Genomic DNA, 13,055 nt, shown 5'->3' on the forward strand with positions numbered 1-13,055 from the left:
ATATCTGCATGCTTACATAATTCCCGTATGTGCTCACTGGATCGTTTGATAGACTTGCAGTTAAACGAAATCATTTTAATATTATTTTGTATTCCCATTATTGTTTGTATTGATTGCAGCGTTCGTCAGACGTTCTCTAAATCGGCGGTACCTAATTCCTATTGGCCAAAAACTACCATTCAGGAATGTCTGTAACTTACTACTAGATATGACGACCTTGAAGGAGTTAAATGTCGTAGCATGGAATTGTTTCAACAATTCGACACTAATACAATCCTCATTCATTTCCCGAATGTGCTCTTCCATGTCTGACACACCGATATTTTTGGCTACCCTGGAGACGTAAATGGCGCATGTAGTCTCCGCTACTTGTATACGTGAACACGACTGTATACCTGTCCCCGTCATATTTTTTCTTTTATTTTTCTTATATTGTACGGTCGTATAACCATCATTATCGTTATCACTCTTAACGCCGCTGTCAATAAGGTTTTTCTTGCCATGCTCGACTCTCGATGGCGATGCAATAATAATATCCCTATAACTAGGTGCGCCAGTCAGGCGCTCATTATCTTTGTTGCTATGTTCAATTCGCTCGTCAATAGATGCGTACGCGACCGGTTTATTGCAGTCGTCCGCTGCGGTAGGTACCTGCCCGCTTATCAGCTCTAACGGGCGAGGTTCACTGCTTCCGCGGTTTGCGCCGCCCCGGCTGCCGTTTTTATGCTTAAAGTTGGTTTTTATCAACTTCATGTCTTCCCTTAGTAACTGAATCTCTGTTTTAGTACTCGAGTCATTTTTAATACTCTGTATCTCGGCCTTAAGATACTCTATGTCCTTTAATAGGCGGGAAACATCCACATGGTCAAAACCAACAGCCGGTAGACGGTCCAAGTTCTTGGCTACAAAAGTAGGCTGGATGTTAGGTTCCGACTCGCGCAGCAGCTTGATGACATCCTGTTGCATATGTATGTGTGCTCACGCACACACCCACCGCACTAACTTACGAATACACGTCAGTACGCTAACAGCAAGCAGTTGTTTCACTTGTCTCAACCCCACGTATCTATCACTGGCGACGACTACCCACATAGCAAAAAAGATAAAATAACGGAAAATGTCTGGTGCTACGAGTACTTTCGGCTTATTGTCTTCGTTCGACCACACTACCCAGTCTTGGGACACGTACAAAGGACGTATTGCGCAGTGGTTCATCGCGAACGATATCGACGACACCAAAGATGCCGGGGGACAAAAGAGACGAGCGATCCTCCTTAGCGCACTCAGTGACGGCACGTACAAGCTCGCGGCGGACCTTGCGTTACCGAAGGAGCTGCAGACCGTGCCATACGAAGATATCGTCAAGCTGCTGGACGGCCACTTCACTCCGAAACGCTGTGGATTCGGCGAACGATACAAATTTTACGCGGCTACGCAGCAGTCGGGGGAGACATTTCCACAATGGGCGGCACGGTTGCGCGGGTTATCGGCGCACTGTGGTTTTAAAAATGTGGAAGAATCTCTTCGCGACAAGTTCGTCATGGGAATGTTATCCGGGCCGGAGAAGGAGAAGCTCTTTGCGCGGGACCTTACGGTGCTCACTCTCGCCAAGGCCGTGGAGGTGGCCGAAAGTGTACGGTGTGCGCGCGCGGGGGCAGCGGCCTCAGAAACGGTACAAACATCCCAGGCTCAGCTGTTCAAGGTGGAACAAACGCGACCGCGAGGAAGTACGCCCGGGAGTAGCGGCGGCGGTAACGGTAAAAAAGAGCAGTGTCAAGTGTGCGGTTACTATAATCACAAAACATTGCAGTGTCGTTTCGCGAAATCCAAGTGTAAAAAGTGCAATTCTACAGGGCATCTGAAAAAGATGTGTAAAAATGTAAATTTCATGGCAGTGAACGCTGTGGATGAGGGCGATGACGATGACTGTGAGTGCTATAAAGTTTTTAACATCCGTTCAAATAAAGGGGAACCGATGATTGAAACCGTTTTAATGTTAAACCGTCCAATAAATCTTGAAATAGATACCGGGGCAGCCGTATCTGCGTTGCATGTAAATACTTACAAAAAACATTTTAGCGATGTACCATTGTTAGCTACTAAGACTCGGCTAATCACATTTACTGGTGATAACATTCCATGTCTGGGGGCAGTGCGCCTACCCGTCACTTACGCAAACCAAACTCATTCACTTAAAGTTTATGTTGTGCGAAAGGCAGGCGCGGATGTCCTAGGTCGTGATTTTACTTCGCGTTTCAATTTAGAGCTCGCGGTAATTTCACCGGTTCGTTATTGTGGCCAAGACCATGAAACTGGCTATACATTAAAAGAATTGGAAAAACGTTACGCATCGGTATTTTCAGATGAATTAGGACGATTTAATAAATATAAAGTCAGTTTACAGTTAAAAGACAACGCTAAACCAGTGTTTATTCGCGCGAGACCAATAGCATTCGCCCTACGGGACAAGGTCGATAAGGAAATAGATCGATTATTATCATTAGGAGTTTTAAAACCGGTTGATCACTCGCAGTATGCGTCACCCATTGTGCCGGTGTTAAAACGTAACGGGGCGATCAGGATTTGTGCTGATTATTCGACGGGCGTAAACAAACAGCTGGTGGTTGACCAGTACCCCTTACCTACTGTATCTGAACTTTTTGCAAAGTTATATGGCGGGAAACAGTTTACGAAATTAGACTTATCTAATGCGTATAACCAGTTTGAGTTAGATGAAAAGTCGCAGGAAATAACTTGTGTAAATACTCATCGCGGGTTGTTTACGTATACTCGCATGGTTTTCGGACTCTCATCGGCGCCCGCCGTGTTCCAGCGCGCCATGGAGTGTAGTCGCCAGGGTTTCTTCAAGCAGCAACACAGCCAGTTCGAGCGCTGGCAACACGAACGGCGTCAATACCTGTTCCGGTGACGTCACATCGTCGTTAATAAAAACCCTGACGCAGCCAACGGAGCTCTCTCTTGCCAACCAGCCGTCGAGTTGTAAAGAAGTATCACATTAAGTATTACTTGTCTTGATTAGGTATAGGTTTTATCTAGCTATTGTTGCCTTTAGCTTTGTGTATCCATTATTAATAGTAACGTAACTACATAAATTATGATCTAATGTGCTGAGGTTGCTTACACGTTGCATTTAATAAGATAATTAATTAATGATTAAATATAATACTTGGCTTTAGTATTTCCACCCTGTTTAGCTGTGGGTTATTATGATGTAATAAAGAATATAATTTGGTATTAATCTTGTGTTTCTTTTATCAGAAGTGTTCGAAATTACGCTCACAACATGCCACGTAATCGCAAGCGCAAGAGACCGAGACGACGAACAAGGGAGCTATCCACGACCTCCAGTTCCTCTTCGGAGAGCACAGCGTCACAGGATTCGTCATCATCCACAAGCAGCGATGACCATAGAAGAAAAAGGAGGAAGAAGAGTAAACGTAAACAACCGAAAACCGTGAGTCAAAGTGTTTTATTATCGTCAGTGATTCCGGAATTTGACCCCCTTGTTGACAATATCGATATGTGGCTTAACGTGGTTGATGCAAACGCTCGTGCTTTTGGGTGGGCTGACAACATGATAAAGTATTAAGCATTGCAAAAATTGCGAAATACCGCCAAAACGTGGTTGGATTCCTTGCAGAAAAATGATACTAGTAACCTTTATTTCTGTAAATATTATGTAAACCTGTGTTGTGTACAATAAAGTGATTACTACTACTACTACTACTACTAGTTGGACCACGTGGGAGTGGAAGCAATGGCGTGACACTTTATCAGATACCTTCCAAATTAGTCGGAATATGTATGTCTTAATGAAACAGCTTATAGAAGCAAAGCCGGGACCAAATCAATCGTTATACGAATTCTTTTTCGAACAAAAGGGTAGGATAGATAAACTGCAGCTAGGGTTTAGAAGTAAAGACATTATCTCGATCATTGTTGGAACAATCGGTGATCCAAATATTACTACCGCGGCAGATGCAGGAAGCTTTAGGTATTGTGATGAGTTAGCGTCCTTTTTGCACAGCAAAGTGAATACGGTCCATGATAAACAAGCACCTGTAAGAAACTTTGTAGGTAGCAAATCAAATGTTCGACAATCACACGGGAGTCATTCTAGTAATGATAGGGCTGAAAGTAGCATTAAAACGGAGACGCCTGTAAATCATAATAATGCGCATAGTTCCAATTTAACTTGCTTTCGTTGCGGTGAGGTCGGTCACAAAAGAAATCTTTGCACGATTAGAGACAATGTCCGTTGCAACGTATGTAGCAAATCAGGTCACCTAGAAGCCGCTTGTAAATCAAAACCAAAACCGAAAATAGAAAAGGAATCGGAAGTAAAATTAATTACGGAGTGTAATTCTAAACAGAAGTTCTACAAACAGGTTTTTGTTAACAACGTTAAGAGCGAGGCATTTATTGACATGGGCAGCGAGTGCTCCTTAATGACACGTGAATTTGTAGAACAGAATCAGTTATCCGTGTTCCATTTGAACAGTCCCATTAATTTGGTAGGTTGGAACAACGACTCCGTAACCCAAGTGACTGAAGCTGTAGCAACCACTCTGAAAGTTGACTCTGTTGAACTGTTCATTACATTTTACGTAGTAGATACGGTGTTAGGGTGTAACATACTCATAGGTCGGAACTTTACTGAGGATAGGAGCATAATGTATTCCCGAGTAGGTGACGTGTTAACGTTTGAGCATGTTCAAGCATTGCAAGTAAATAAAATCGACACTAGCGTGATCAGTGACGTATCTCAGGAACATAAGTCGCTATTAAATAATATTTTAGAAAAATATCCTCAATGTTTTTCTCAGGACTTGGCCACTCTCGGCAAAACTTCTTGCGTTGAATTAGAGATAGAACTGACTTCAAGTAAACCGGTTTGCTCACGACCTTACAGAATGTCGGAATCCGAAAAAGTTATCATGCGCGAATTGACTGATGAACTATTAAATAACGGTATTATACGACATAGTTCTTCAGCGTATGCAAGTCCCGCTCTCCTCGTTGATAAAGCATCTGGATCTAAGCGTCTGTGCGTTGATTATCGACAGCTTAACAAAATTACCGTAAAAGAAAAGTACCCAATGCCCGTTATAGAGGATCTAATTGATCGCTTACAAGGTTGCAAATATTACACATCGCTTGACTTGAAAAGTGGATACCACCAAATTTGTGTTAAGGCAGAGGATATTCACAAAACTGGATTCGTGACCCCTGATGGACATTTTGAGTACGTTCGTGTCCCGTTCGGGGTTTGTAACGGGCCGTCCGTCTTTCAGAGGCTAATGAATACAGTTTTGGGGAATTTACGTTTCGGCAGAGTAGTTTGTTATATGGACGATTTGCTTATCGCCACCGAAACTTTAGAAGAGAATATAGCGTGTTTAGATGCGGTACTTGACCTTTTTTCAAAAAACGGGTTAACGGTAAATCTAGACAAATGCTCATTTTTCAAAAATGAAATTACGTTTTTGGGATATGTGATCTCTGAAAATGGGATTAGTCCCAGCCCCAAGAAGCTCAAAGCGGTGGCAGAGTATCCTACTCCAAAAACTGTGCATCAAGTGCGACAATTCGTAGGATTGATAAGTTACTTTCGCAAGTTTATTCATAACTGTGCATTATTATGCAAACCGTTAACCAGTTTGTTGAAAAAGGGGAGTACATGGAAATGGAATGACGAACATGAACAAGCGGTAACTAAGCTAAAACGAGCACTAATTAATAACGCTGTACTCAATATTTTCGACCCCAAGCTGCCGATAAATCTTTACACAGACGCCAGTAGGGACGGGATAGCATGTATTATGACTCAGTTAACCGACAAAGGCGAGAGACCTATACATTTCTATAGCCGTCAAACTACCAATGAAGAAAAAAAATATCATTCATTCGAGTTAGAACTTTATTTATTTTATTTTTTATTTATTGGTATTCAGGATAACAACAGCCGTAAATATAACTAAGACATATTAATGCTTACATAAAAATAAGGCCAATAACAGTCATCCATTGAGTTACATTATATAACGATTAAAAATAACAAAGATAAGAAAACAATGAGAATGTACAATACACACAAATGCTCGATACGCTAGAAATACTATAAACCGGTTGTAAAATGTATAAACCGGTTGTAAAATGTATAAGTAATCTAGTTAAAAATACCTACTTCTAATACAAAACAAAACCATGACATTGCATTAGTTGAAAATCAGACACCAGCAGACGTTCACAAAAATATCAAGATAAACATCATAATGTAGTAGTTATTCAAACTGAAAGTTTATTGTTCATAGAATTATTATAGGAGTTAGAATCTAAAAAGTACACCTTCTAGCTATAATAACAGGGTTACAAAAGTTTAGGCATTATTTAATAGGGACGTCCTTTAAAATCACGACGGATTGCAATGCTGTCAGGCATGCTTTAAGTAAGCAGGAGATTGTGCCTCGAATCAGTCGATGGGTGTTATATGCGCAAGAGTTCACATATGAGATAGTTCACAGAGCGGGTAGTCAAATGCAGCATGTGGACGCCCTCAGTAGAAATCCGGTTTGTGACAACGTCAAGGTTGAAACTGTTTTATCGTTAACGGAAGGTGATTGGTTGCTATCGGTTCAGCTGCAAGACCCCAGTATATGTAGCATTCGTGAAATTTTGTTGTCAGGCGAGGCCGACGCTAACAAACGTATATTTCAGGATTACGAATTATTAGGAAATAAAGTATATCGACGGACGGAGTATGGTAGACGTTGGCTTGTACCTAAGCGCTGTATTTGGAATGTGATACATGCTAATCATGATAACGTGGGCCATTTCGCTGTCGACAAGACAATAGAAAGAATTCGCGCAAAATATTGGTTTCCACACTTAAAGAGAACTGTATCAAAATATATTAAAAACTGCTTGAATTGCATATATTACAAAAACATTCACGGCAAAAAGCCAGGAAAATTGTATCCCATTCCCAAATACGCGAGACCATTTCATACATTACATGTAGATCATCTCGGACCCTTCATAAAAACGACACAAAAAAATTGCTATCTGTTAGTTCTCGTAGACGCGTTTACCAAATTTGTGTTTATAGCTGCGGTGAAAAATACTAAAAGTCAGTTAGTAATCAATGAACTACTAAAGTTATTTAAACAATTGGGAAATCCTAAACGCCTAATTTGTGATGCCGGGAGTGCATTTACATCGAAACTCTTTACACAATTTTGTAACGATAGGAATATTAGGCGACACGTTATCGCGACCGCTGTACCTAGATCGAACGGACAGGTGGAGCGATTTAATTTGACAATTCTAGAAGCTTTACGTAGTCTAGGAGCAGATACGGAAAATAACAAATGGGATCAACATGTGACTAGGATTCAGCAAGGTATCAACAGCACTATAAATAAAACCACAGCCGCAGTACCGAGTGAGGTCTTCTTTGGGTATAGAATTCGTATGGACAATGACGCAATCACTGACGATGACAACACTGAGCACCCGGTTGACGTTACCTCCTTGAGGCATATGGTCGATGCCAATATCAAAAAGGACGCCGAGAGACAAAAGGCTTCGTTTGACGCTAGACGGAAAGAGGCACCGCAGTATAAGATTGACGACTTGGTGGTCCTTAAAATTCCAAGTCATTCGAATGACGGCAACAGCACGAAGCTATTGCCGCTATACAAAGGGCCGTTCCAAGTTACAGCTGTATTAGGTCATGACCGCTATAAGGTGACAGACCTAAGAGGCGCCGAAAGGACCTCCAAACGCTACGATGGCATCGCTTGCGTCGAAAATATGAAGCCCTGGATACGCCTAGCAGATTAAATTGGTAATACCGGATGTAGTCGATAGAAAAACATAAAGGTAATTTTTTCATATGTACTTTATTATCACTGTTTACATATTTCATGAAGTTATATAATGTCGGTACCATACTTCAAACATTTGCATATTTCCTTTAGTTGTGCATATTACAAGTTCAAGAAATAATGTGTGTATTGTCATTGGGCTAATGCTGATGCTTCGAACATGTACATTGTGTATAAGGGAATGAGAACATGTGACAGATATCCGCGGTGAACACTGTTACATGGGGCTAAGGCGATACACAACGAAGTGATCGAGTGAGAACATCACAGAGTTAAGCCAATATACGCCCAAATCCCTCTGTACACAAACAACTGTTGTTGCATCTTAGCATGACTAATGAGATGCTTAAGTACTAATATGTTGTGTTGTCATGTTCACAGCTCCACCATCAGCCCATAACGGGAGTCGAGACGATCCCGAGGGCAGGACAGCCGGATGTAGTCGCCAGGGTTTCTTCAAGCAGCAACACAGCCAGTTCGAGCGCTGGCAACACGAACGGCGTCAATACCTGTTCCGGTGACGTCACATCGTCGTTAATAAAAACCCTGACGCAGCCAACGGAGCTCTCTCTTGCCAACCAGCCGTCGAGTTGTAAAGAAGTATCACATTAAGTATTACTTGTCTTGATTAGGTATAGGTTTTATCTAGCTATTGTTGCCTTTAGCTTTGTGTATCCATTATTAATAGTAACGTAACTACATAAATTATGATCTAATGTGCTGAGGTTGCTTACACGTTGCATTTAATAAGATAATTAATTAATGATTAAATATAATACTTGGCTTTAGTATTTCCACCCTGTTTAGCTGTGGGTTATTATGATGTAATAAAGAATATAATTTGGTATTAATCTTGTGTTTCTTTTAGGAGGGGGTCCTGGCGGGGGTCCCGGGCACGCTGTGCCTACTCGATGACGTGCTCGTCACGGGCGAAAACACTGAGCAGCACCTTACCAGGCTGAACGAGGTACTTAAAAGGTTACAAGACGCCGGCCTCACGTTACAAAAAGAGAAGTGCGAATTTTTTAAAGATGAAGTAAATTACTTAGGATACGTGATAGACAAGCATGGCTTACATAAATCACCGCTTAAAGTCAAAGCCATGGTAGACGCTCCTGTACCGCAAAATGAAAAACAGTTACAATCTTTTTTAGGATTAGTAAATTACTATAGGAGTTTCGTGCCGAATGCGTCGGCCATACTGAGTCCGTTATATGACTTGTTAAAAAAAGGGGTAAAATGGTGCTGGACACAAGAGCATGATAAAGCATTTGTGGCTATTAAACAATGTTTAGCATCTGAACAAGTGTTGGCGCATTTTAACCCTGCGGCCGACATAGTGCTGACAGTTGATGCTGGACCTTGTGGCTTAGGTGCCATTTTATGTCTGATGGTACCGAGCGGCCTATTTCGTTCGCATCGCGCACCCTTAATGCTGCGGAGAAGCGTTACTCACAGCTTCAAAAAGAAGCTACTAGCATTATATTCGGAATACGCAGGTACCACCAGTACTTATATGGCAGGGCGATACCGTTCACCCTTCGTACGGATCACAAGCCCTTGTTGTCGATTTTTGGGCCCTACCGTGGCATACCGGAAGTGTCAGCAAACAGGCTTCAACGTTATGCAATGTTTTTAAGCGGTTACAATTATAAAATCGAATATGTACGAAGCGCGGATAACAATGCAGATTTCTTATCTCGAGCCTGTCTTCCCGGCCCGGCGGGGGCGCGGGGGGCGGCCACGCGCAGCGCAAACGCCACAACTGATATTCCCGATCGAGCCTCGTACATTAATTTTGTTGTGGATGGTAATTTACCGGTGACAGTAACCGAGTTGCGCGAGCAGACGGAGAGGGATACTGTTTTGCAAAAAGTGATCCATTTCATTTTAAACGGTTGGCCTAAAAAGGTATCAGACGAGGCCCTGAAACCGTATTATTTATGTCGGTTACAGCTTTCTTATGAAAACGGTTGCGTCATGAGAGGTCACAAAGTGGTTGTTCCAGCGAAATTACAAAATATAATTTTAGCGGAAGTGCACCAATCCCATTTAGGCATTGTAAAAACAAAAGCTGAAGTTCGGTCTAGGTTTTGGTTTCCGGGAGTAGACGCGGCATTAGAAAGGTTGATAAGTGCGTGCACCATATGTATTCAACAACGCCCCTCCCCCGCGCGTGCGCCGCTCGCGCAATGGGAGTACCCGCCGTGCGCGTTCCACAGGATACACTGTGATTTTTTAGGACCTATTAACGGAAGCTCATATTTAGTAATAGTAGATGCATATACTAAATGGGTAGAAGTATATAATATGAAAACCACTATTTCATCTTTAGCGACTATAGAAAAAATTTGTGAATTCATGTCACGGTTTGGAATTCCACATATATTGGTAACCGACAATGGTACGTCGTTCACGTCGCGCGAGTTTGAGGCTTTTTGTATGTTAAACGGCATTTCACATGTTACATCACCGGCATATAACCCGGCTAGCAACGGACAGGCGGAATCCTACGTTAAAATAATTAAAAAGGGCATTAAAACCAGTTTACTGAGTGGCAATGGGGTACAGGATTCGTGGAAACGACTATTAAAATACATATTTGATTACAGAAATTCTGTACACACTACAACGGGGGTTTCGCCTGCTCAGTTGGTATATGGACGGAAGTTAAGGACTCGGTTAGATTTAATTAACCCTATAATACCGTCACCCTCATCCCCGGCGCTCGCTGATACAGTACGAAAAAATTAGTGTTTGCAGAATAAACCTTCAATGTTCCGTAAGGGGCAATGTTTCTCTCGAGGAAATTTAGTATTATTTAAGGCGTGCTTTTCCCGTACGAGCTAAGCGAACCAGTTTTTTGAATCCATCGGAAATATAAGAAACAATGTTTTAAAATTGTGAAAAAAATATATCTTATACTTAAGGATCTGGCAGATATGTTTTGGATCTCAAAAACGCGATTAGATAAACTTTGCTCGATAGAAAAAAAATCCAAAGTTACGCCTTTTTTTAACAATAAATCAATCTCAGAGCTACAATACAAACTTTTTTGACTTGTTTTTTACATAAATGTATAGGTAATAAGATAATCTAGATGATTTGGATCACTTTGTCTCGGTAACATCATTAAAATCATTTCTATGTTTCAATACCTACTAAATCCGCAACCGCCATCACTCGCGAACGCACTTACGCCCTCTTCAGTCGCGCGGCAGCGCTTGTAGAGGACGGACCTGCGTCAGTATGTTCCGCGCGGTCACGTGATTTTACCATTTACAAACAATGGGAAACAAAGCATATGAAACGTAAGAAAAAGTCACTAAGTGCTATAAAAACACACTTTCTGATAACAGAAGCATCTAATACTTTACGAGGTGCTTGAAAGCGCCTAGCTTTCCTACATCAACAGTTAAAATATTTCAGTATTTTCACTAGGTCAGCAACCAATTTCAATGTAGGCAAATAATATTATATTCCTAGATAATATAATTGTGAGTATGTAAGTATGATATATTTACAGTATTTCACCTTTACTGATATACCTACGTCCGATCTGCAAAATGATTACATTCCTTCGTGCTCTTTGACTCCTTTGAAAATCAGAAATTATTTATTTGGATTGATACAGTATGGGGATGTTACAATATATGTATAGTGTTACGCTTTTAGTATGAGGGTGCCGAAGGCGCCCGGCTTTGGATCGCATGCAACATGCAACGCGCCACGCCCGTCAAGCGTGCAAATTCATCATCATAATCATAAATTTAAATAAATATAAAATGTCAAATTGAAGTAATTGAAAAAATTACCCTAATAGGCATATCGCAATACAATTATTTAAGAACTAAATACATATCACTAATTTTAATATTTGACCACGATCGACATGAATTAATAGTACATTATTGTCGAGGCTCGGAAGTAGCTACTTGCAGGCTGAGGATTCGTTTTAAACGGACGACCTTGGGAGTCCGTTTAATTGAATCCGAAGCCAGCAAGTTGCCTTCCAGCCGAGTCATATATAGTGCTTTTCTCAAAAATGGTGCAAGAAATATAAATATCATAGAAATATTTTACAAAAGCAACGTTCTTACGTATATATTTGCACAGAAAAAAGTAGAAAAAATTAGCTTTGCCGCCTTTTTATTTTTTTAATAAAAAAATAGAAGTGTATTTTTCTGCCGAAAATACGCCAACCTATTTGAGACAGCTAAATAGTCGCGGTACTAATCATCTGTTTGGCTGTTTAATGGGCTTGTGCCTTCATTTGATATGGCCATTTCAACTTTTAAAAAGTTTGGAACTCGACAAATAATGGAATTTGTATGCAACATTGCAGTCCCAAAATCGAGACTGCAATGTTTTTAACTTTTTAATTTTTGACTGACCATAAACTACGCGCTTCGCGACCTATTTTTTAAACGGCAAAGTCGACTTTGCCGTCCATTTTTGAGAAAATATAATTGAGAGTTCAAGGTGCCTACAGGCAGTTCATCTTGCGCTTGGTTGTATTAGTCTTGTTCGAGAAACTGAACACGGTGAAAAATAGAGATAATACTCCTAAAAATACGTGTGGTATCTCATTAGATTCGTCATAATGCCTAGAAAAATGCATTCGAAGCGTGTAGTAGCACACAAAAAATATCAAAAGTTATAAGCAAAAAAAGGGGGAAAAAGTAGAGATCTTTAATTTCCCCAATATCTCAAAAAGTATTCATATTACGGTGCGAGATGGGTGGGGGGTGCTCGACCAAATGTCATAGAGGGCCCCAAGACAAAACAAACTGCATTTAAAAATTTTCAAAATGGCCGACTTTATTTTTTATTTTTTTCAAGTTGGTCCGAGCGCGCTGGGATTTGACATGCGGCGAGCTTGGGGGCCCAAAATTACCATGTGAAAAAATTTTTTTGGAAAAATCCAAAATGGCGGCGGACACGGACCAAATTCAAATTTCCAAGTAGGTTAGGCGAGCCCGAAGGGCGAGCTTCAGGCTGGGAGGCCGAAGGCCGACCCCGCGGAGGGCCGTCAGGCCCGGAGCTTTATCTCGAATGTCCAAGCATCCTCCCCCCCCAGTAATTTTGGGCGAGGCCGAAGGCCGAGCTGCGGGAATGACGAACAAAGCAAAATCCTATACAAAA

At 41.3% G+C, this 13,055-nt stretch overlaps 1 pseudogene; it reads left to right on the plus strand.

The window, feature by feature from the left end:
* Positions 1-1,005: 1,005 nt before the first annotated feature.
* On the plus strand, positions 1,006-10,664 carry LOC134805747 (uncharacterized protein K02A2.6-like; annotated as a pseudogene).
* Positions 10,665-13,055: the final 2,391 nt, after the last annotated feature.

The sequence above is a fragment of the Cydia splendana genome, unplaced genomic scaffold (assembly GCF_910591565.1).
Source record: "Cydia splendana unplaced genomic scaffold, ilCydSple1.2 scaffold_57_ctg1, whole genome shotgun sequence".
Taxonomy (NCBI): domain Eukaryota; kingdom Metazoa; phylum Arthropoda; class Insecta; order Lepidoptera; family Tortricidae; genus Cydia; species Cydia splendana.